The sequence below is a fragment of the Sesamum indicum genome, linkage group LG6, assembly GCF_026168435.1.
Source record: "Sesamum indicum cultivar Baizhima isolate 11 linkage group LG6, ASM2616843v1, whole genome shotgun sequence".
Lineage (NCBI taxonomy): Eukaryota > Viridiplantae > Streptophyta > Magnoliopsida > Lamiales > Pedaliaceae > Sesamum > Sesamum indicum.
Window position 1 is genome coordinate 13464103 of NC_142662.1, and position 24454 is coordinate 13488556.

Genomic DNA, 24454 nt, shown 5'->3' on the forward strand with positions numbered 1-24454 from the left:
TTCAATTTGTCTGATTCTGTGCTTAGAAAAGTTGTTTAACAAAATTCTGCAAGAGATTTATGGGAAAAATTAGAACAGCTTTACATTGAGACATCCCTCCTGAGTAAATTGTTTTTGCTTGAGATATTTTTTAGATACAAGCTTGATTTGTCTAAAGACATTGATGAGAATTTGGATGATTTTGCTAAATTGGTTCAAGATATTAAGTTGACTGGTGATAAAAATATTGATGAGTACTCTCCTATTGTACTTTTGAATGCTATATCTGATACTTATTCTAGTGTGAAATCTGCTATTAAATACGATAGAGATAGCATGAACCTTGATACTGTTGTAAATGGACTAAAAAGCAAAGAGATTGACCTAAAAATGAATAGACCTAGCAGCAACCAATATGAGGTTAATTCTGTTAATAAAATCTAGGTATAGAAATTCCTTTCATAAAAGACATAACAAAGAGAGGAATAAAAAATACAATAGTTCTTAGTCAAGTGATAACGAAGAAGAAGGGAAGGATAAAGATAGGAGATGCTACAATTGTGGGAAAAAAGGTCATTTTATTAAAGATTGCAAAAGACCAAAACGGTTTAATAAAAAGGAAGAAATAAACGTAGTGATTGAAGAAGAAGAATCAATAGTTTATTGATTTTGTATCAATTCATATTTCTTGTGTTTGCTTTGTGCTAAGTGCAATGTTCCCTTGTGAATAACGTAAGACATTGTATCTTGAGCCTAAGTGGCTAAGTGTTTTAATTTTGCCTATGTGGTTATGTGATTGTGCTTTTGTGGCCCGTTGAGTTCTCTATGCCTTGATGGCGTGAATTTGCCTAAGTGGTTAAATTGAGTCTTCGTGTAATATGACGGGCTGAACCTAAGTGGTTTGTTGAGCCTTTTGTGGCTAGAAGATTCTTTGTGAATGAGCCTAGGTGGTAATATGCTATAGCCTTTTGTTCGATTTTAACTTAGTGTTAATTGCTGTACATTGTTAAAAATGCTTAATGCTAATCCAACTGTCTGCTATGCTCTATGCTTTAGATATCTTGTTACTAATATCTTTTTCAGGTACACTGGAGCGGGTCCCCAGGCAATGATGAAATAGCCAATCCCTATTAACAAAAGACTCCTGTCCAATGACCTTGTGTCTTTGGTCCAAGGTGGAGCATGTTAATATTGGTGGCCCAAAGTCCATTTATTTCTTTAGCCTACCTGGAGGCCCACTACTTCAACCCACCCGGCTGGCACATGACCTGCACCGAGTCATCTCTCTCTCTCATATACATATACTTCCACATAATCCCAATCTTCTCATTTCTCTCAAGAATCGACTGCAATCCTCTCTTTCCCTCTTTTGTGATTTTCTTGCCTTTTCTCCTCACCGAGAATAATGGTGAGTTTCCTTGGTCAATTTCAATGGTTTTGGTAAAGCCATTATCACCTTCCTTATACACTTCACCCCTACTCCTTTAAAAGGGGGATTCTTCTTCTCGTTTTAAACACGAAGCTGAAAATCCCTTGTCTTGTCTCTCTCGAACAAAATCTGTATGATCATATACACCTTTGTGGGTCTTTGTCACAAAGTCATCTTCAAACTTCAGAGAGATTAGAACTTTGTAGGCGTAGGGTTGAAGGTGGAGCAATCGTGGGAAAAGTGTTCTTTGTGAACGGCCATTTTTGTGTTAGGATTGTGGGATCTGGCCAAAACTGAGGCTACTTCTACAGATTTGTGATTCTTAAGATTTATTCTCATTACTTTCTTATTATCATTAATTTTGAGTAATATCGATTTGTATTAAGGAGTTTCGTACTCCAATCGTTGGTACACCTAGTCAATTAGGATCGTGAGGTTGTCACCCTACAGTGGTATCAGAGCCTTGTCTCTGAAATTCGGCTCCTAGTGGTGGTAACGATTCTCTAATACCTCCTATTTTATTTCCGCAACTTTTTCCTTGTTGATATTACTGTTATTATTTAGCCACGGTAAATCCCCCTAAACTCCCACTTGGCCGGTCCCCTGAGGATGTCGGGTATCTGGTCGAGACTTAGGCTAGAAGCCGCGGTCCTCTTGATATCTCATGCGGGTATATCTCTGTGATTGTTATTTTCTGCGATTTGTTCGATTACTATATCTTTGTGATACCTGTTTCTGCGATTTGTTCGCCTTCGGAATTCATGTTATATTTAGTTATCTAAATGGCCGGTCATAATCTCCCACTTTTTGATAGAAAAAGTGATTTTTCGAATTGGCAACAGAAAGTGAAAGTGATTTTGATCCAACAAAAAGGTTTCAAGGCCATGGATGGCAAATATTCTGATAACATTTCTGAAGAAGAACTTTTGGAAAATGATGAGTATGTGTATTCGTCGATTATATTCAATTTGTCTGATTCTGTGCTTAGAAAAGTTGTTTAACAAAATTCTGCAAGAGATTTATGGGAAAAATTAGAAAAGCTTTACATTGAGACATCCCTCCTGAGTAAATTGTTTTTGCTTGAGATATTTTTTAGATACAAGCTTGATTTGTCTAAAGACATTGATGAGAATTTGGATGATTTTGCTAAATTGGTTCAAGATATTAAGTTGACTGGTGATAAAAATATTGATGAGTACTCTCCTATTGTGCTTTTGAATGCTATATCTGATACTTATTCTAATGTGAAATCTGCTATTAAATACGGTAGAGATAGCATGAACCTTGATACTGTTGTAAATGGACTAAAAAGCAAAGAGATTGACCTAAAAATGAATAGACCTAGCAGCAACCAATATGAGGTTAATTCTGTTAATAAAATCTAGGTATAGAAATTCCTTTCATAAAAGACATAACAAAGAGAGGAATAAAAAACACAATAGTTCTTAGTCAAATGATAACGAAGAAGAAGGGAAGGATAAAGATAGGAGATGCTACAATTGTGGGAAAAAAGGTCATTTTATAAAAGATTGCAAAAGACCAAAACGGGTTAATAAAAAGGAAGAAACAAACGTAGTGATTGAAGAAGAAGAATCAATAGTTTATTGATTTTGTATCAAGTCATATTTCTTGTGTTTGCTTTGTGCTAAGTGCAATGTTCGCTTGTGAATAACGTAAGACATTGTATCTTGAGCCTAAGTGGCTAAGTGTTTTAATTTTGCCTATGTGGTTATGTGATTGTGCTTTTGTGGCCCGTTGAGTTCTCTATGTCTTGATGGCGTGAATTTGCCTAAGTGGTTAAATTGAGTCTTCGTGTAATATGACGGGCTGAACCTAAGTGGTTTGTTGAGCCTTTTGTGGCTAGAAGATTCTTTGTGAATGAGCCTAGGTGGTAATATGCTATAGCCTTTTGTTCGATTTTAACTTAGTGTTAATTGCTGTACATTGTTAAAAATGCTTAATGCTAATCCAACTGTCTGCTATGCTCTATGCTTTAGATATCTTGTTACTAATATCTTTTTCAGGTACACTGGAGCGGGTCCCCAGGCAATGATGAAATAGCCAATCCCTATTAACAAAAGACTCCTGCCCAATGACCTTGTGTCTTTGGTCCAAGGTGGAGCATGTTAATATTGGTGGCCCAAAGTCCACTTATTTCTTTAGCCTACCTGGAGGCCCACTACTTCAACCCACCCGGCTGGCACATGACCTGCCCCGAGTCATCTCTCTCTCTCATATACATATACTTCCACATAATCCCAATCTTCTCATTTCTCTCAAGAATCGACTGCAATCCTCTCTTTCCCTCTTTTGTGATTTTCTTGCCTTTTCTCCTCACCGACAATAATGGTGAGTTTCCTTGGTCAATTTCAATGGTTTTTGTAAAGCCATTATCACCTTCCTTATACACTTCACCCCTACTCCTTTAAAAGGGGGATTCTTCTTCTCGTTTTAAACACGAAGCTGAAAATCCCTTGTCTTGTCTCTCTCGAGCAAAATCTGTATGATCATATACACCTTTGTGGGTCTTTGTCACAAAGTCATCTTCAAACTTCAGAGAGATTAGAACTTTGTAGGCGTAGGGTTGAAGGTGGAGCAATCGTGGGAAAAGTGTTCTTTGTGAACGGCCATTTTTGTGTTAGGATTGTGGGATCTGGCCAAAACTGAGGCTACTTCTACAGATTTGTGATTCTTAAGATTTATTCTCATTACTTTCTTATTATCATTAATTTTGAGTAATATCGATTTGTATTAAGGAGTTTCGTACTCCAATCGTTGGTACACCTAGTCAATTAGGATCGTGAGGTTGTCACCCTACAGTGGTATCAGAGCCTTGTCTCTGAAATTCGGCTCCTAGTGGTGGTAACGATTCTCTAATACCTCCTATTTTATTTCCGCAACTTTTTCCTTGTTGATATTACTGTTATTATTTAGCCACGGTAAATCCCCCTAAACTCCCACTTGGCCGGTCCCCTGAGGATGTCGGGTATCTGGTCGAGACTTAGGCTAGAAGCCGCGGTCCTCTTGATATCTCATGCGGGTATATCTCTGTGATTGTTATTTTCTGCGATTTGTTCGATTACTATATCTTTGTGATACCTGTTTCTGCGATTTGTTCGCCTTCGGAATTCATGTTATATTTAGTTATCTAAATGGCCGGTCATAATCTCCCACTTTTTGATAGAAAAAGTGATTTTTCGAATTGGCAACAGAAAGTGAAAGGGATTTTGATCCAACAAAAAGGTTTCAAGGCCATGGATGGCAAATATTCTGATAACATTTCTGAAGAAGAACTTTTGGAAAATGATGAGTATGTGTATTCGTCGATTATATTGAATTTGTCTGATTCTGTGCTTAGAAAAGTTGTTTAACAAAATTCTGCAAGAGATTTATGGGAAAAATTAGAACAGCTTTACATTGAGACATCCCTCCCGAGTAAATTGTTTTTGCTTGAGATATTTTTTAGATACAAGCTTGATTTGTCTAAAGACATTGATGAGAATTTGGATGATTTTGCTAAATTGGTTCAAGATATTAAGTTGACTGGTGATAAAAATATTGATGAGTACTCTCCTATTGTGCTTTTGAATGCTATATCTGATACTTATTCTAATGTGAAATCTGCTATTAAATACGATAGAGATAGCATGAACCTTGATACTGTTGTAAATGGACTAAAAAGCAAAGAGATTGACCTAAAAATGAATAGACCTAGCAGCAACCAATATGAGGTTAATTCTGTTAATGGAAAATCTAGGTATAGAAATTCCTTTCATAAAAGACATAGCAAAGAGAGGAATAAAAAAAACAATAGTTCTTAGTCCAGTGATAACGAAGAAGAAGGGAAGGATAAAGATAGGAGATGCTACAATTGTGGGAAAAAAGGTCATTTTATAAAAGATTGCAAAAGACCAAAACGGTTTAATAAAAAGGAAGAAACAAACGTAGTGATTGAAGAAGAAGAATCAATAGTTTATTGATTTTGTATCAATTCATATTTCTTGTGTTTGCTTTGTGCTAAGTGCAATGTTCCCTTGTGAATAACGTAAGACATTGTATCTTGAGCCTAAGTGGCTAAGTGTTTTAATTTTGCCTATGTGGTTATGTGATTGTGCTTTTGTGGCCCGTTGAGTTCTCTATGTCTTGATGGCGTGAATTTGCCTAAGTGGTTAAATTGAGTCTTCGTGTAATATGACGGGCTGAACCTAAGTGGTTTGTTGAGCCTTTTGTGGCTAGAAGATTCTTTGTGAATGAGCCTAGGTGGTAATATGCTATAGCCTTTTTTTTATTTTAACTTAGTGTTAATTGCTGTACATTGTTAAAAATGCTTAATGCTAATCCAACTGTCTGCTATGCTCTGTGCTTTAGATATCTTGTTACTAATATCTTTTTCAGGTACACTGGAGCGGGTCCCCAGACAACGATGAAATAGCCAATCCCTATTAACAAAAGACTCCTGCCCAATGACCTTGTGTCTTTGGTCCAAGGTGGAGCATGTTAATATTGGTGGCCCAAAGTCCACTTATTTCTTTAGCCTACCTGGAGGCCCACTACTTCAACCCACCCGGCTGGCACATGACCTGCCCCGAGTCATCTCTCTCTCTCATATACATATACTTCCACATAATCCCAATCTTCTCATTTCTCTCAAGAATCGACTGCAATCCTCTCTTTCCCTCTTTTGTGATTTTCTTGCCTTTTCTCCTCACCGAGAATAATGGTGAGTTTCCTTGGTCAATTTCAATGGTTTTTGTAAAGCCATTATCACCTTCCTTATACACTTCACCCCTACTCCTTTAAAAGGGGGATTCTTCTTCTCGTTTTAAACACGAAGCTGAAAATCCCTTGTCTTGTCTCTCTCGAACAAAATCTGTATGATCATATACACCTTTGTGGGTCTTTGTCACAAAGTCATCTTCAAACTTCAGAGAGATTAGAACTTTGTAGGCGTAGGGTTGAAGGTGGAGCAATCGTGGGAAAACTGTTCTTTGTGAACGGCCATTTTTGTGTTAGGATTGTGGGATCTGGCCAAAACTGAGGCTACTTCTACAGATTTGTGATTCTTAAGATTTATTCTCATTACTTTCTTCTTATCATTAATTTCGAGTAATATCGATTTGTATTAAGGAGTTTCGTACTCCAATCGTTGGTACACCTAGTCAATTAGGATCGTGAGGTTGTCACCCTACAGTGGTATCAGAGCCTTGTCTCTGAAATTCGGCTCCTAGTGGTGGTAACGATTCTCTAATACCTCCTATTTTATTTCCGCAACTTTTTCCTTGTTGATATTACTGTTATTATTTAGCCACGGTAAATCCCCCTAAACTCCCACTTGGCCGGTCCCCTGAGGATGTCGGGTATCTGGTCGAGACTTAGGCTTGAAGCCGCGGTCCTCTTGATATCTCATGCGGGTATATCTCTGTGATTGTTATTTTCTGCGATTTGTTCGATTACTATATCTTTGTGATACCTGTTTCTGCGATTTGTTCGCCTTCGGAATTCATGTTATATTTAGTTATCTAAATGGCCGGTCATAATCTCCCACTTTTTGATAGAAAAAGTGATTTTTCGAATTGGCAACAGAAAGTGAAAGGGATTTTGATCCAACAAAAAGGTTTCAAGGCCATGGATGGCAAATATTCTGATAACATTTCTGAAGAAGAACTTTTGGAAAATGATGAGTATGTGTATTCGTCGATTATATTGAATTTGTCTGATTCTGTGCTTAGAAAAGTTGTTTAACAAAATTCTGCAAGAGATTTATGGGAAAAATTAGAACAGCTTTACATTGAGACATCCCTCCCGAGTAAATTGTTTTTGCTTGAGATATTTTTTAGATACAAGCTTGATTTGTCTAAAGACATTGATGAGAATTTGGATGATTTTGCTAAATTGGTTCAAGATATTAAGTTGACTGGTGATAAAAATATTGATGAGTACTCTCCTATTGTGCTTTTGAATGCTATATCTGATACTTATTCTAATGTGAAATCTGCTATTAAATACGGTAGAGATAGCATGAACCTTGATACTGTTGTAAATGGACTAAAAAGCAAAGAGATTGACCTAAAAATGAATAGACCTAGCAGCAACCAATATGAGGTTAATTCTGTTAATGGAAAATCTAGGTATAGAAATTCCTTTCATAAAAGACATAGCAAAGAGAGGAATAAAAAAAACAATAGTTCTTAGTCCAGTGATAACGAAGAAGAAGGGAAGGATAAAGATAGGAGATGCTACAATTGTGGGAAAAAAGGTCATTTTATAAAAGATTGCAAAAGACCAAAACGGTTTAATAAAAAGGAAGAAACAAACGTAGTGATTGAAGAAGAAGAATCAATAGTTTATTGATTTTGTATCAATTCATATTTCTTGTGTTTGCTTTGTGCTAAGTGCAATGTTCCCTTGTGAATAACGTAAGACATTGTATCTTGAGCCTAAGTGGCTAAGTGTTTTAATTTTGCCTATGTGGTTATGTGATTGTGCTTTTGTGGCCCGTTGAGTTCTCTATGTCTTGATGGCGTGAATTTGCCTAAGTGGTTAAATTGAGTCTTCGTGTAATATGACGGGCTGAACCTAAGTGGTTTGTTGAGCCTTTTGTGGCTAGAAGATTCTTTGTGAATGAGCCTAGGTGGTAATATGCTATAGCCTTTTTTTTATTTTAACTTAGTGTTAATTGCTGTACATTGTTAAAAATGCTTAATGCTAATCCAACTGTCTGCTATGCTCTGTGCTTTAGATATCTTGTTACTAATATCTTTTTTAGGTACACTGGAGCGGGTCCCCAGACAACGATGAAATAGCCAATCCCTATTAACAAAAGACTCCTGCCCAATGACCTTGTGTCTTTGGTCCAAGGTGGAGCATGTTAATATTGGTGGCCCAAAGTCCACTTATTTCTTTAGCCTACCTGGAGGCCCACTACTTCAACCCACCCGGCTGGCACATGACCTGCCCCGAGTCATCTCTCTCTCTCATATACATATACTTCCACATAATCCCAATCTTCTCATTTCTCTCAAGAATCGACTGCAATCCTCTCTTTCCCTCTTTTGTGATTTTCTTGCCTTTTCTCCTCACCGAGAATAATGGTGAGTTTCCTTGGTCAATTTCAATGGTTTTTGTAAAGCCATTATCACCTTCCTTATACACTTCACCCCTACTCCTTTAAAAGGGGGATTCTTCTTCTCGTTTTAAACACGAAGCTGAAAATCCCTTGTCTTGTCTCTCTCGAACAAAATCTGTATGATCATATACACCTTTGTGGGTCTTTGTCACAAAGTCATCTTCAAACTTCAGAGAGATTAGAACTTTGTAGGCGTAGGGTTGAAGGTGGAGCAATCGTGGGAAAACTGTTCTTTGTGAACGGCCATTTTTGTGTTAGGATTGTGGGATCTGGCCAAAACTGAGGCTACTTCTACAGATTTGTGATTCTTAAGATTTATTCTCATTACTTTCTTCTTATCATTAATTTCGAGTAATATCGATTTGTATTAAGGAGTTTCGTACTCCAATCGTTGGTACACCTAGTCAATTAGGATCGTGAGGTTGTCACCCTACAGTGGTATCAGAGCCTTGTCTCTGAAATTCGGCTCCTAGTGGTGGTAACGATTCTCTAATACCTCCTATTTTATTTCCGCAACTTTTTCCTTGTTGATATTACTGTTATTATTTAGCCACGGTAAATCCCCCTAAACTCCCACTTGGCCGGTCCCCTGAGGATGTCGGGTATCTGGTCGAGACTTAGGCTTGAAGCCGCGGTCCTCTTGATATCTCATGCGGGTATATCTCTGTGATTGTTATTTTCTGCGATTTGTTCGATTACTATATCTTTGTGATACCTGTTTCTGCGATTTGTTCGCCTTCGGAATTCATGTTATATTTAGTTATCTAAATGGCCGGTCATAATCTCCCACTTTTTGATAGAAAAAGTGATTTTTCGATTTGGCAACAGAAAGTGAAAGGGATTTTGATCCAACAAAAAGGTTTCAAGGCCATGGATGGCAAATATTCTGATAACATTTCTGAAGAAGAACTTTTGGAAAATGATGAGTATGTGTATTCGTCGATTATATTGAATTTGTCTGATTCTGTGCTTAGAAAAGTTGTTTAACAAAATTCTGCAAGAGATTTATGGGAAAAATTAGAACAGCTTTACATTGAGACATCCCTCCCGAGTAAATTGTTTTTGCTTGAGATATTTTTTAGATACAAGCTTGATTTGTCTAAAGACATTGATGAGAATTTGGATGATTTTGCTAAATTGGTTCAAGATATTAAGTTGACTGGTGATAAAAATATTGATGAGTACTCTCCTATTGTGCTTTTGAATGCTATATCTGATACTTATTCTAATGTGAAATCTGCTATTAAATACGGTAGAGATAGCATGAACCTTGATACTGTTGTAAATGGACTAAAAAGCAAAGAGATTGACCTAAAAATGAATAGACCTAGCAGCAACCAATATGAGGTTAATTCTGTTAATGGAAAATCTAGGTATAGAAATTCCTTTCATAAAAGACATAGCAAAGAGAGGAATAAAAAAAACAATAGTTCTTAGTCCAGTGATAACGAAGAAGAAGGGAAGGATAAAGATAGGAGATGCTACAATTGTGGGAAAAAAGGTCATTTTATAAAAGATTGCAAAAGACCAAAACGGTTTAATAAAAAGGAAGAAACAAACGTAGTGATTGAAGAAGAAGAATCAATAGTTTATTGATTTTGTATCAATTCATATTTCTTGTGTTTGCTTTGTGCTAAGTGCAATGTTCCCTTGTGAATAACGTAAGACATTGTATCTTGAGCCTAAGTGGCTAAGTGTTTTAATTTTGCCTATGTGGTTATGTGATTGTGCTTTTGTGGCCCGTTGAGTTCTCTGTGCCATGATGGCGTGAATTTGCCTAAGTGGTTAAATTGAGTCTTCGTGTAATATGACGGGCTGAACCTAAGTGGTTTGTTGAGCCTTTTGTGGCAAGAAGATTCTTTGTGAATGAGCCTAGGTGGCAATATGCTATAGCCTTTTTTTTATTTTAACTTAGTGTTAATTGCTGTAAATTTTTAAAAGTGTTTAATGTCAATCGAGCTGTGCTATGCTCTGTGCTTTAGATATCCTGTTACTAACATCTTTTTCAGGTACACTGGAGCGGGTCCCCAGACAACGATGAAATAGCCAATCCCTATTAATAAAAGACTCCTGCCCAATGACCTTGTGTCTTTGGTCCAAGGTGGAGTATGTTAATATTGGTGGCCCAAAGTTCACTTAATTCTTTAGCCCACCCGGAGGCCCACTACTTCAACCCACCCGGCTGGCCCATGACCCGCCACAAGTCATCTCTTTCTCTCATATACATATACTTCCACCTAATCCCAATCTTCTCATTCCTCTCAAGAATCGACTGCAATTCTCTCTTTCCCTCTTTTGTGATTTTCTTGCCTTTTCTCCTCACCGAGAATAATGGTGGGTTTCCTTGGTCAATTTCAATCGTTTTTGGAAATCCGTTATCACCTTCCTTATACACTTCACCCCTACTCCTTTAAAAGGGGGATATTCCTCTTCTCGATTTAAACACAAAGCTAAAAATCCCTTCTCTTGTCTCTCTCGAACAAAATCTGTGTGATCATATACACCTTTGTGGGTCTTTGTGACAGAATCATCTTGCAACTTCAAAGAGATTAGAACTTTAAGGCGTAGGGTTGAAGGTGGAGAAATTGTGGGAAAAGTGTTCTTTGTGAATGGCATTTTTTGTGTTCGAGTTGTGGCATCTGGCGAAAACTGAGCCTACTTCTACAGATTTGTGATTCTTAAGATTTGTTCTCATTACATTCTTATTATCATTAATTTTGAGTAATATCGTTTCATATTAAGGAGTTTCGTACTCCAATCATTGGTACACTGGTTAATTAAGATCGTGAGCGTATCACTCTATAGTGGTATTAGAGCGTCGTCTCTGAAATCCGGCTCCTGGTGGTCGTAATGATTCTCTAATCCCTCCTATTTTATTTCCATAATTTTTCCTTGTGGATATTATTGTTATTATTTTGCCACGGTAAATCCCCCTAAACTCCCACTTGGCCGGTCGCCTGAGGATGTCGGGTATCTAGGACTTAGGCTGGAAGCCTCAGTCTTCTTGATATCTCTTGCGAGTATATCTCTATAATTGTTATATTCTGTGATTTGTTCGATTAATATATCTTTGTGATATAATTATATCTTTGTGATACCTGTTTCTGCGATTTGTTCGCCTTAAGAATTCAAGTTATATTTAGTTATCCGCTGCAAATTTATCTGAGATATTGCAATCTGTGTGATTTAAATATTTCTGATACTTCCTATATTTATTGGTATTTGAGTGATTATTGTGATTATTAATCTTTAAATCAAAGCATTATCATTACTGCGAATCATTTTGTGTTATTTTGAAATTTGGGCCATTTTCTATTATAATTCTTAAAGACAATGCTAAGACATTTTCTATCCTTCTTTAATTTCATGAATTTTGTTTCTAAAAGAATTGTGCCAAAAATCAGTGTGTTATATTTCTTCTTGAAAATTCAAAATTTTTGTTAAAAATCGTTCTCTAAAATCTTTTTAAATGGCAGGTTATAATCTCCAACTTTTCGATGAAAAAAGTGATTTTTCGATTTGGCAACAGAAAATGAAATGAATTTTGATCCAATAAAAAGTTTTCAAGGCCATAGATGGCAAATATTCTGATAACATTTCTGAAGAAAAAATTTTAGAAAAAGATGAGTATGTGTATCCGTCGATTATATTGAATTTGTCTGATTCTGTGCTTAGAAAAGTTGGTTAACAAAATTCTGCAAGAGATTTATGGAAAAAATTAGAACAACTTTACACTGAGACATCCCCCCAAGTAAATTGATTTTGCTTGAGAAATTTTTTAGATACAAGCTTGATTTGTCTAAGGACATTGATGAGAATTTGGATGATTTTGCTAAATTGGTTCAAGATATTAAGTTGACTGGTGATAAAAATATTGATGAGTACTCTCCCATTGTGCTTTTGAATGCTATACCTGATACTTATTCTAATGTGAAATCTGCTATTAAATACGGTAGAGATAGCGTGAACCTTGATACTGTTGTAAATGGACTAAAAAGCAAAGAGATTGACCTAAAAATGAATAGACCTAGCAGCAACCAATATGAGGTTAATTCTGTTAATGAAAAATCTAGGTATAGAAATTCCTTTTAATAAAAGACATAGCAAAGAGAGGAATAAAAAACACAATAGTTCTTAGTCCAATGATAACGAAGAAGAAGGGAAGGATAAAGATAGGAGATGCTACAATTGTGGGAAAAAAGGTCATTTTATAAAAGATTACAAAAGACCAAAACGGTTTAATAAAAAGGAAGAAACAAACGTAGTGATTGAAGAAGAAGAATCAATAGTTTATTGATTTTGTATCAATTCATATTTCTTGTGTTTGCTTTGTGCTAAGTGCAATGTTCCCTTGTGAATAACGTAAGACATTGTATCTTGAGCCTAAGTGGCTAAGTGTTTTAATTTTACCTATGTGGTTATGTGATTATGCTTTTTTGGCCCGTTGAGTTCTCTGAGTGCCTTGATGGCTTGAATTTGCCTAAGTGGTCAAATTGAGTCTTCGTGTAACATGACGGGCTGAACCTAAGTGGTTTGTTGAGCCTTTTGTGGCAAGAAGATTCTTTGTGAATGAGCCTAGGTGGCAATATGCTATAGCCTTTTTTTTATTTTAACTTAGTGTTAATTGCTGTAAATTTTTAAAAGTGTTTAATGCTAATCGAGCTGTGTGCTATGCTCTGTGCTTTAGATATCCTGTTACTAACATCTTTTTCAGGTACACTGGAGCGGGTCCCCAGACAACGATGAAATAGCCAATCCCAATTAGCAAAAGACTCCTGCCCAATGACCTTGTGTCTTTGGTCCAAGGTGGAGTATGTTAATATTGGTGGCCCAAAGTCCACTTAATTCTTTAGCCCACCCGGAGGCCCACTACTTCAACCCACCCGGCTGGCCCATGACCCGCCACAAGTCATCTCTCTCTCTCATGTACATATACTTCCACCTAATCCCAATCTTCTCATTCCTCTCAAGAATCGACTGCAATTCTCTCTTTCCCTCTTTTGTGATTTTCTTGCCTTTTCTCCTCACCGAGAATAATGGTGGGTTTCCTTGGTCAATTTCAATCGTTTTTGGAAATCCGTTATCACCTTCCCTATACACTTCACCCTTACTCCTTTAAAAGGGGGATATTCCTCTTCTCGATTTAAACACAAAGCTAAAAATCCCTTCTCTTGTCTCTCTCGAACAAAATCTGTGTGATCATATACACCTTTGTGGGTCTTTGTGACAGAATCATCTTGCAACTTCAGAGAGATTAGAACTTTATGGCGTAGGGTTGAAGGTGGAGAATTGTGGGAAAAGTGTTCTTTGTGAATGGCCATTTTTGTGTTCGGGTTGTGGGATCTGGCGAAAACTGAGCCTACTTCTACAGATTTGTGATTCTTAAGATTTGTTCTCATTACATTCTTATTATCATTAATTTTGAGTAATATCGATTCGTATTAAGGAGTTTCGTACTCCAATCATTAGTATACTGGTTAATTAAGATCGTGAGCGTATCACTCTATAGTGGTATTAGAGCGTCGTATCTGAAATCCGGCTCCTGGTGGTCGTAAGGATTTTCTAGAAACTAGGTGAATGACTATGTGAACATTTAGGCTCTCGAGTCCATACGAGTACGTAGACATCTCTCGGTCATAGTCTAGGGCATATAATTTGGCGCCGGTTCCCATCCTGGACTAGGCATCCATGCTTTACTACTTGGAACCGCGTTACGCTTAATTGATCGACATAGGAACCTCTTTTTCTATTCGATCAACTACTGTGGCCACAGGTTCATAAAGTTTGACTGCGTCTCTAAGTGCATAGGAGATACCTCCATCATATGTTGATAGGGGACTAATCCTCTTCTTGGAACTCACTTGCTACATACTCTGATTGTGGTAGACGAGGCTTATGATGATTATGTTTGTGACACAATCACCTCTCACGCACATCCAAGATACAACCATACAACCATTGCATGCATGTGACTTCTATGATTCCTCAAGTCCGAGGACTACTCCTGTACTATCGGAGCAGGAGATCCAAGTCCTCAAGGCTTTGTATGACGACCCCGCGAGTTAATTATGTCGATTTGGCCTAGCCAATTAACCCACTAAGATCATATAGACGCACCTCATCTGTCACCGATGAAATACGACACTTATCTAATGAATGCGACTGTTAGTGCAAGTCTCTATAGGACACTCGATGCCCAATCTTGAGATCCTTGACTTGGAATATTTCAGACCTAACCTCTTGGTAGTTGATTTCATTACCGCCATCCAATGCGCAATCCAACTATGTGGTTGTTGAAGTGGTCTGCGGGCTTTGTTGTAATATTCAAGCAGATATAAACATGCATAATGAACACAACAAATAAAGAAGCCAATTAAGTGTATACACAATTTATTCACTAAATAATATTGCATAATAAAAAGTATTGTCAGAATAGGTTACATTCAGGCCACTCTAATTGGCTTTTTGATCATCTATCCTAACAATCTCTCAGTTGACCTAAAGCCAATCATCCGTTGACCTCAAATCCATCTTATCAAGATGTTGAGTATGAGCAATTTGCAACACTAGCTTGGTAAGTGGATCTGCTGTGTTTTCTGCTGAGCCGACTTGTTCCATTCAAACGTCATATCTGCTCACCATTTCTTTAAGTAGATTGCAGCGTCTAAGAATGTGTTTGGAACAGTGATGGGATCTGGATTTTCATTTGTGATATCGCTCCATTGTTACTATAGAGGATAACTACCGGTTCAGCAATGTTAGGCACCACACCCAATTCTTGGATGTAGTTTCTCATCCAAACCGCTTCCTTAGCTACTTCTGAAGCTACTAAATATTTAGGTTTTGTGGTGGAGTCTGCTGTGGTAGTCTGCATGGAACTCTTCCAAGTAACCACACCACTATTCAGCTTGAATATAAAACCTGATTGAGACTTGGCATCATCATCATCCGACTGGAATGTAGCGTTGTTGTAGCCTTCCAGTATCAATTCTGCACCACCGTAGATCAAAAATATCTCATTAGTCCTTGTTAGGTATTTAACTATGGTTTTGACTGCACTCCAGTGTGCCTCCTCAACACACACCTGATATCTGGAATGTAGCGTTGTTGTAGCCTTCCAGTATCAATTCTGCACCACCGTAGATCAAAAATATCTCTTTAGTCCTTGTTAGGTATTTAAGTATGATTTTGACTGCACTCCAGTGTGCCTGCTCAACACACACCTGATATCTGCTCATTACACTCAAAGCCTATGCGACATCTGGCCTAGTACACTGAACAATATACTGAATCCTGCCTACTGCCAAAGCATAGGGGATGTCCGACATCCTTTTAAATTTCTCATCAGACTTGGGAGACTTCTTCTTGGACAACTTAATTCCATGCCTCATTAGAAGGAATCCTCATTTTGAGTTTTTCATATTGAATCTCTTTAAGACTTTCTCAATATACAAGGATTGGTTCAATCCTAACATCCTTTTAGATCTATCCCTATAGATCTTGATGCAAAGGATGTTGGAAGTTTAACTATATCCTTCATGGAAAATTGAGAGGACAAGCATGCTTTTATGTCTACCAACATCTTGACATCATTTTCAATGAGCAAGATATCATCGACATAAAGCACAAGGTACGCAACTGAGCTCCCACTGATCTTCTTGTATATACAAAGATCGAATTCGTTTTTGATGAAGTCATACCCTCATATAACTTCATCGAATCGCGTATTCTAGCTTCAGGAAGCTTGTTTGAGGTCATAGATAGACTTTTGGAGATGAAAAACCTTCTGCTCTTTTCCAACAGAGGTGAAACCCTCCAGCTGATCCATGTAATCTCTTCCTCGATTAAGCCATTGAGGAAGGCCGTTTTTACGTCCATCTGCCAAAAATGGTTAGAATTGCACTTTTCAGAAAATATAATTTGCTAGATATTTATTTCCTTCCACAAAATTTTTCATAGGCTCAAAATTAGTGGGCTTGGCCGATTTTTACCTATAAAAAATCACAGGCACAATGAATTTTTATTTAAATCCAAATTTTATTTAATTGAGCCCAACTTGTATTTAATCTAATTAAATACATAAGCCCAAATGATCCTTAATATATAATAAGATCCAACTCATTAAATTATAAGGACAAGCCAAATATAAATTAATGCCATTAATTTATTTTTGGGCTCTTTTTCATCCAATGAATCTCTCTTTGTAAGTAATCCCATTACTTGTGGAATTAATTCCAAATTCGTTCCTTGTTCCTTTCTGGAGATTTTTATGTGATTCTTTAAGTTCACCTTTTAGGTAGACTTGGCCTAGTGTCTAACACTATTATTAATTAAGTCTAATTTAAATAATAATTCTAGATTAACCTTTAATGAAGAATGCCCGTTACCATGGGTGGCCGTCTAGCAACGGTCCATGACACTAGTGACTAGGTGAGTTACCATGTGAACATTTAGGCTCTCGAGTCCATACGGGTACAGTCCTTCCATTTACCATCTCTTGGCCATAGTTTAGTGCATGGAATTAGGTGTTGGATCCCATAATGGACTAGACATCAATGCTTAATACTTGAGACCGCATTACGGCAAGTTTCTCGACATAGGAACCTCCTTTTCCTATTCGATCAACGACTATGGCCACAGATTCATAAAGCATGAACACATCTCCAAGTGCATAGGCTATACCTCTGTCACATACTGACAGGGAACGGATCAATATTCTTGGAACTCACCGTCCTCGGTACATCCTCTGACTGTACTGGAGAAGGCTTATGTTGATCATGTCTATGACACAATCACCTCTTGTACAGATCCAAGATACAATCATCTTATGAATGTAATTGCCGTGATTCGTCAAGTCTGAAGACTACTCTGATAAAATTGGACCGGGGACTCAAGTCATATCGACCAGGCCTCCAAAGCTTCCATATGATGATCCCCGCGAGTCAGTTCAGTCAGTTGACCACATTATCGACTAAATCATTGAATTTGCATAGACGTCCAATGTTTGTCGCTGATGAAATGCAACACTCCTCAATTGAATGCAATTCTCAGTGTAAGTCTCAGTAGGACTCTCAATACCCAGTCTCGAGTTCCTCGACTTGAAACATTTCATATGCGCCCTCAAAGTTGGTTTCATACTCACCATCCAATGCACAACCTAAATAAATGGGTTATAAGTGGTCTGTGGGCATCTGTTGTGACGTCAAAGCAATGCTTGATGTAATCTGGTAAGCACAATAGATACATGTGCCAAAGATCAATCCTAACCGTTTTTCAATATAACTTTTAAAGTTTTCATGTATTCAATTTTCCATGATGAAATTCCTTATGGTGTTCCACTTGGAACCTTTCAGATATTACCACATTATCATAAACCTTGAATGCATGCTCGTTTTGAGATTCATTATTCATATGATACTGGAAGCTATTATCACTATAGCTTTACAGAATCAATTCTCCACTAATGTGCTTCAAGAGCTCTTCTTTAATCCATATTCAGGTATTAAAGATTTTCCTTGAACAACTATATGTTGCCTCTTCGTTGCACACTCGATATCCGTTGTTATGCTTAGAAAACATAAGCAACATCGAGTTCAGTGCACCAAAGACATAGGGGATGTCAAGCATCTAAGCTTCCTCATCAATCTAGCACCACCGAATGTTGGATAGCTTATCACTAGACAGGAATCATTCCTATATGGAGAATTTTGTGAACAATTTTCATGTTTTTAGACTTTTAAGACGTCTTTCTATCATTCCGAATGATCGAGATGTTCTTTTAACATCTAAAACACTTGGAACACAATTGAACACCCACTGACCTTCTACCTTATTCTTGACCGAGTCATGAATCTCATGAATTTATCAAAACAAGTATGTAGGACGTTTAAACCTAGTTTGAACACCATAGCAGATTTTATGGCTCCATGCCATTTATCCGGATCGATGTCCTACATCATTTCTCCTTGTTCGATTTCAGAAACTCGTACCTTTTAGGTAAGTGGACTCTTTTTATCGTCCTTTGGAGAACTTAGACATGGTCAGTTAAGTTTTCATTACATATGATTTTTTTATTATTCCATAACAAACCTGTATAAATCAGATTCCGAGTCTAATTTGCCTCCGACTAGTCCGTTGAGTTATGCAGGACCATTCCTCATATTCAAAACTTTTGCAAGACACAGGTTTTATAATCCATATCAAATATGGTGCCTAGATTGTGACTTTAAGAAAACACCATATTTTTTTCAAATTGACGATTTACGAAAGTCCTCGTCTTGATGGGCCGGCAAATTTAGTGAACACCAATCGAACAACATCCAAGCAAGGTTCGACTTCTTCCTCATAGACACAGTTCAACATCGTATCTTCCAGAAGAATTTCACTGAATGAAAATTTTATTCTTATTTGGATATTTCAAGAACTCCCACTAAATACACACCATATCGATCCTATCGAAAGGTCTGTCTCCATAATCAGTTTGGTTCTCCACCTCAAGTCTAATTTATCCGATCATTCCAGAAGTTCTAAAAGTTGTAAACCCTCTACTGGTATTTGCGTATGTAGTGACTTATAGATGTCTATTTTGTATCTAATCCAATAGTCATTTTTGACAAGCATTCTTTGTCCGTAAAGTGCTTTCATGGCTTTGTTCCTTCTCAGGAAGGATTTATAAGTTAGTAAACTCAAATAATCTATTGCTAGACTCCTTGAATCTACCAACCTACTCGTTCTAACTAGAGGGATATAGCCTAGCTCATGCATGCCATTTTCTGTAAGTTATGTTCTTGACTATCTGTTTTTAGTCATTTGTTTTGAGCATGCATAATCCAATTATATAGTACGACAATTTAATAACTTGGCAGACTTAAAAAATCTTTTATTGATTAAGTTTGTAGTCTAATTTTTCCAAAAATTGACTAATAACTTGATAATGCTGGGTTACATGATTGTATACTATTTTTTATATGATAACTAATAACTAAGTATACTTAGTTTTATTACTTCTGCAGTAATGGCTTAGGTATCCCCTAGCTTTAAAATTATAGTCTTAGCATTCTATTTCTTTTTATTTCTGCAAACCATTTGCATAAATGTGCTTTGAGAGCAAGTTTCCAACACTTTGGAATAGTAATCATGTTTGCTCAACAAATGTCATAGCTCGGGTGAAGGGGAGTTCAACGATACTCTCTCTTCTAATGCACTTTGGAAATTTTCTGCAAGCATCATATGTGAATTTTGATTGTAGAATCATTTTTCCATTTCCCTTTTACCCATGCCCATTAAGGCGACAAGAGCGCTCAAAGCGCTTGCAGCGGTTGAATTCACCTTCATCCTTCTTTCTCATTAGCGTTCGGCACCTTTGCCTTTCGCTCTTGAGGTTGAAGCTTCCAAATTCAATACCGACGGTGCAGATTCTTCAATCCTTGTCCCGTATTCGTCCAACTATTTTTATCAACTCATGAAATGCTCTTCTCATGCCCATTTAGAGTTTATGATAAATAGGTCGAAGGAGGGATGAAGGGACTTGAGGGATTACATCAATGTACTTCTCCTTTTAAGATCAACATTGGGGTCTTAGAACTCCATAAGAGATTGCACCTTAACCCCAATGTTTATGTACAGACGACCTTCAGTCATCTTGGCTTTAAGAAATGCTTTCAACGCGACACATCCAATATGCCGGTTTGGTGCGGTATGAATTTGATTTATGTGGAGCATTTATTGAACCAACAACGTCCAGCATGTCATACTGCTCATGGATGACAGAAGCAAGTATGACGATGCGGACATTGTGATTGTCCTTATGCTTTAATCCCGAACGTCAAACATTTCATAAGCAAGGAAACATTTCACAAGTTCGATGGAAGTGGGTTTTCATGACATAAGCCTAGGTTAAGAAATTGAGGACAATCTTTCGAATTTCGCGGTCAAATTTATTGATTGTATTCAATTAAATAAATCTAAAAAATAAAGAAAAATTAGAAAACAATATCTAAGATATGCATTCGAAATGCAAAGCAGAAAATAAGTAGATTATTCCAATTTTGTTTTGAGTTAAGACTCGGTCTTTTAATCGTTAACTTCTCCCACTATTTCTAGAAAATTCCACCAATCTCAAGTGGGGTTCCGGAAAATCCTTTCCTTGTGGGCTTGAAACCACAAGAATAATTTATCATGCACCGATTTTACGATTCATATGGAAAAAGCCTTGTGGGAGGCAACCAATACCATTCTCATTCCATGAGATTGTCAAGATATTTTGCTTTACCTTTTCACATGATCTCGAGGACTCCAAGAAAACTATGCTACTTGGTATTAAGCCCGACCCATCAATCAAATCACATCTCAATTGTTAGCCCCCACGACTCGTGAGATAGGGAAACAACAGGTGTGTTTCTATGTTCATAATAATAACGCAGCTGCCTTCTATTCCAAATGTGCCACAGCTCGTGAGACCACATCTGGATAGCGGTAGCTTCCTCATAATATTGTTATGGATGAAGGCCTGGACAGATCGAAATACCATTTCGATCCGAGTCCATTATGGGTTTAATATTTAATTAGTATAGGGCCCAACCCATCAACCATATCACACCTCAATTGTTGCCTCCCATAATTCGTGAGATAGGAAAACAGTGAGTGTCTTCCTTTATTCATAATAATGGTGTAGCTTGCATCTATTCTAAATATGCCACGACTCATGAAACCACACTTGGATAGTGGCAGCTTCCTCACAATATTACTGTGGATGGAAACCTTGAACAGATCAAATCATTTTTATCTAACTCCATTTTGGGCCCTAACACAGCAACTTGGTCCAACCAAGTGGGAGTTAATTTTGAGTCATTTCACCGTGATCTCATTACAAAAATTTTGTTGCATGCATAACATTAAATGCTAAAGCAATAAATAAATCATCACATGTAACATAGTGAAACACACCTTTGTGGGATGACCACGAGCCCAACCTATGCGACCCACTGAGCCCGTAGTGAATCTATGGTCAGTATAAGGTGGCGCTATGCTATAACAAAATATCTTCATGGCCGCCTTCTCCGTGGGCTTCCTCCTCCGTGGACCTTCTACTCCATCGACTATTTTCTCCATGTCCTTGCTTAAAATAAAACCTCACAAAAACTTCTTATACTACTTTCATTACAATTTAAAAAAAATCCCAATCAAAAGTCAGGGGAGTACATTAGTAGGGAGACAACAATCCTTTTTATCCAAGGCAAACAATGAGAAGGAGGGAGATACTATTCCAACCATAAATATAAACATACAAAAGGTCATGGGATTTGCGATCATCCATCAATACGTTCCATGTAATGTACATCCCATGTAAGACAATAATTCATGATATTCAATATCACATAATAAGTTATACAAAGAAAACACAGGTTCATAATTTGCAATTAAAGGATAATCATAAACATGTGCACCCAATGCTCATAATAAATCTAATTAATTATGCAATTTTAATTTTAAAAAAATCTAATTTTATCAAAAAATTAAAAACAACATAATTAATAATGAACAAAAATCCAAAAATTCACATTTTCAAAAAATGGCCTAGTCGTCGGCCAGCGTCCCTGCAATGCATGCTGTCATCGCTGCATGCACTGCAGGGCATGTGCGCGCAGGCCTGCCCGTGTGGAGGTACACGTGCGGGCAAGGGCTACTGTCCGTGCACAGGCATCCGCCCGTGCGTAGGGTGCGGGTGCCAGCGCGCGCGCGCTATGTACCAGCAGCAACAATTTTGCTACGATTTTTCCTTTTTTTTGTTGTGTTCAATCATGAAACAATAAGAATAAAGCATAAACCCAAAAACATTCCCAATTTTTCGTATGCTTTAATCCATAAATTGAAAAAAACAAACGAGCCATTTTTATCATATAACTAATAAAGAAAGCGGTAAAATATACTTCAAAATGCCGTAAAAGCACGTTAATCACATAACCATCAGCTGCTACATCGAATCCGGCTCTGGTACCACATGAAGGATCATGTGGTACGGCATGGGAACGCACATACGGAAGCGATAAAATAAAACGCGCAGTAATGAAAAATAAACGCCATAATTAAACGAATCCAATGGGTGTACGCTTGGAGTTCCTGGGTCATCGATGTAATAAAATGAATACGAACATGGTGCTGATGTAATATTACTAAAACCGAAAAATACAAGGGTGAAAAACGATACCTTTCATTTTTCACTGTCGGTTGGATGTCCTTAACTTGAGGCTCCATCGTAGCAGTCCTCTAATTTGTTGACACTACAGCAAAGTTGGGACCTCTACATCCTCTTTGCTAGAAAAGAAGGAGAGAAAAAAATTACACCTTGTTCAAGAAAGAGAGGGGGCGGCCGATTGCTAGAGGATGAGGAGGGCGAATTTTTTTGTTGTGTAATTGTGTTTACAATTATTTCCCAAACAATTTCATACACATATATATATCTTATTTGATAATTGAGAATATTTATAAATACATTCTATTATCTAAAAGGTAAATTTCTCTTTATTCCAAATAAAGAGATCCCTAAAAATAGTTAGAATTGCACTTTTCAAAATATACAATTTGCTCGCCATTTATTGGCTGCCATGGAATTTTTTATGTGCTCAAAATTAGTGGGTTTGACAGATTGTTATCTTTAAAAAGTCACAAGCCCAATGAATTTTTATTTAAATCTTATTCAATAAAAAATCCATTTAATTAAGTCAAACTTGTATTTAATCTAATAAAATACATAACCCCAAATTATCCTTAATATTTAATAAGATCCAACTTATAAAATTATAATGATAAGCTCAAATATAAATTAATGCCATTAATTTATTCTTGGACTCTTTTTCGTCCAATGGATATCGTTTTTCCATTGAATTACTTGTGGAATTAATTCCAAATTAATTCCTTGTTCCTCTCCAGTGATTTTGTGTGTGACTCTTTAGGTTCACCTTGCAGCTAGACTTGACTAGTGTCTAACACTATCATTAATTAAATTTAATTTAATTAATAATTATTGATTAACTTTTAATCAAGAAAGCCAGTCACCATGGTTGCCCATCTAGCAACGGTCCATGGCATTAGAGACTAGGTGAATTACCGTCTGAACATTTAGGCTCTCAAGTCCTACGGGTATAGTCCTTCCGTCTACCGTCTCCTAGCCATAGTCTAGGGCATTGAATTATGTGTCAGTTCCCATCATTGATTAGACGTCTGTGCTGAATACTTGAGATCGCGTTACACAACCTTACGCAACCTTCTGCTTCTTTCCAGCACCTACAAGTCATTGCAGATCTGAGCTCCACAGTAGGTATCCAGTATTGCAGAAGCAGAATTAGTTATCATATTCAATTTAATCACAAATATACCTGGGTTGGAGAGGAGTTGTGCACATTCTCTATTCAAATGCCCCTTTCCGTGGAAAAGAATGAAGACACCATTTGCCCTCGGCTAGTATGAGCCACCATTTTTCCCTTTTTCTTTGCCCTTTCCTACCAGGGCAGCGGGAGCTATGGTAATGGCTGGGACAGTTTTTCTCTTTCCCTTCTTCCTCTTCCAATTTCTGGCCCTCTTGCCTTTCGCGTAAGAGGTCGAACCCTCTCTTACCAATACTACTAGCGCAAATTTGTGGCTCGTTCCCTCGTATTGAACCAGCATATTATTTAACTCATGAATAGACTTCTCAAGTCCATTGATGTTGTAGTTAATAACAAGCGGATCCTAGGATGTAGGAAGTGATTCACGTTGATGTACATGTCACTGTCAAGCCCAGCTTTGAAATCATAAAGCTTCTCGACTAGAGATAGCATCTTGACCCCATGACTTTGAATAGAGGATCCTTCAGTTATCTTTGTCCCAAAGAATGCTTTTGTGGCAGCATATCTAATATGCCTGTCAGGAATCGCATAAACGTC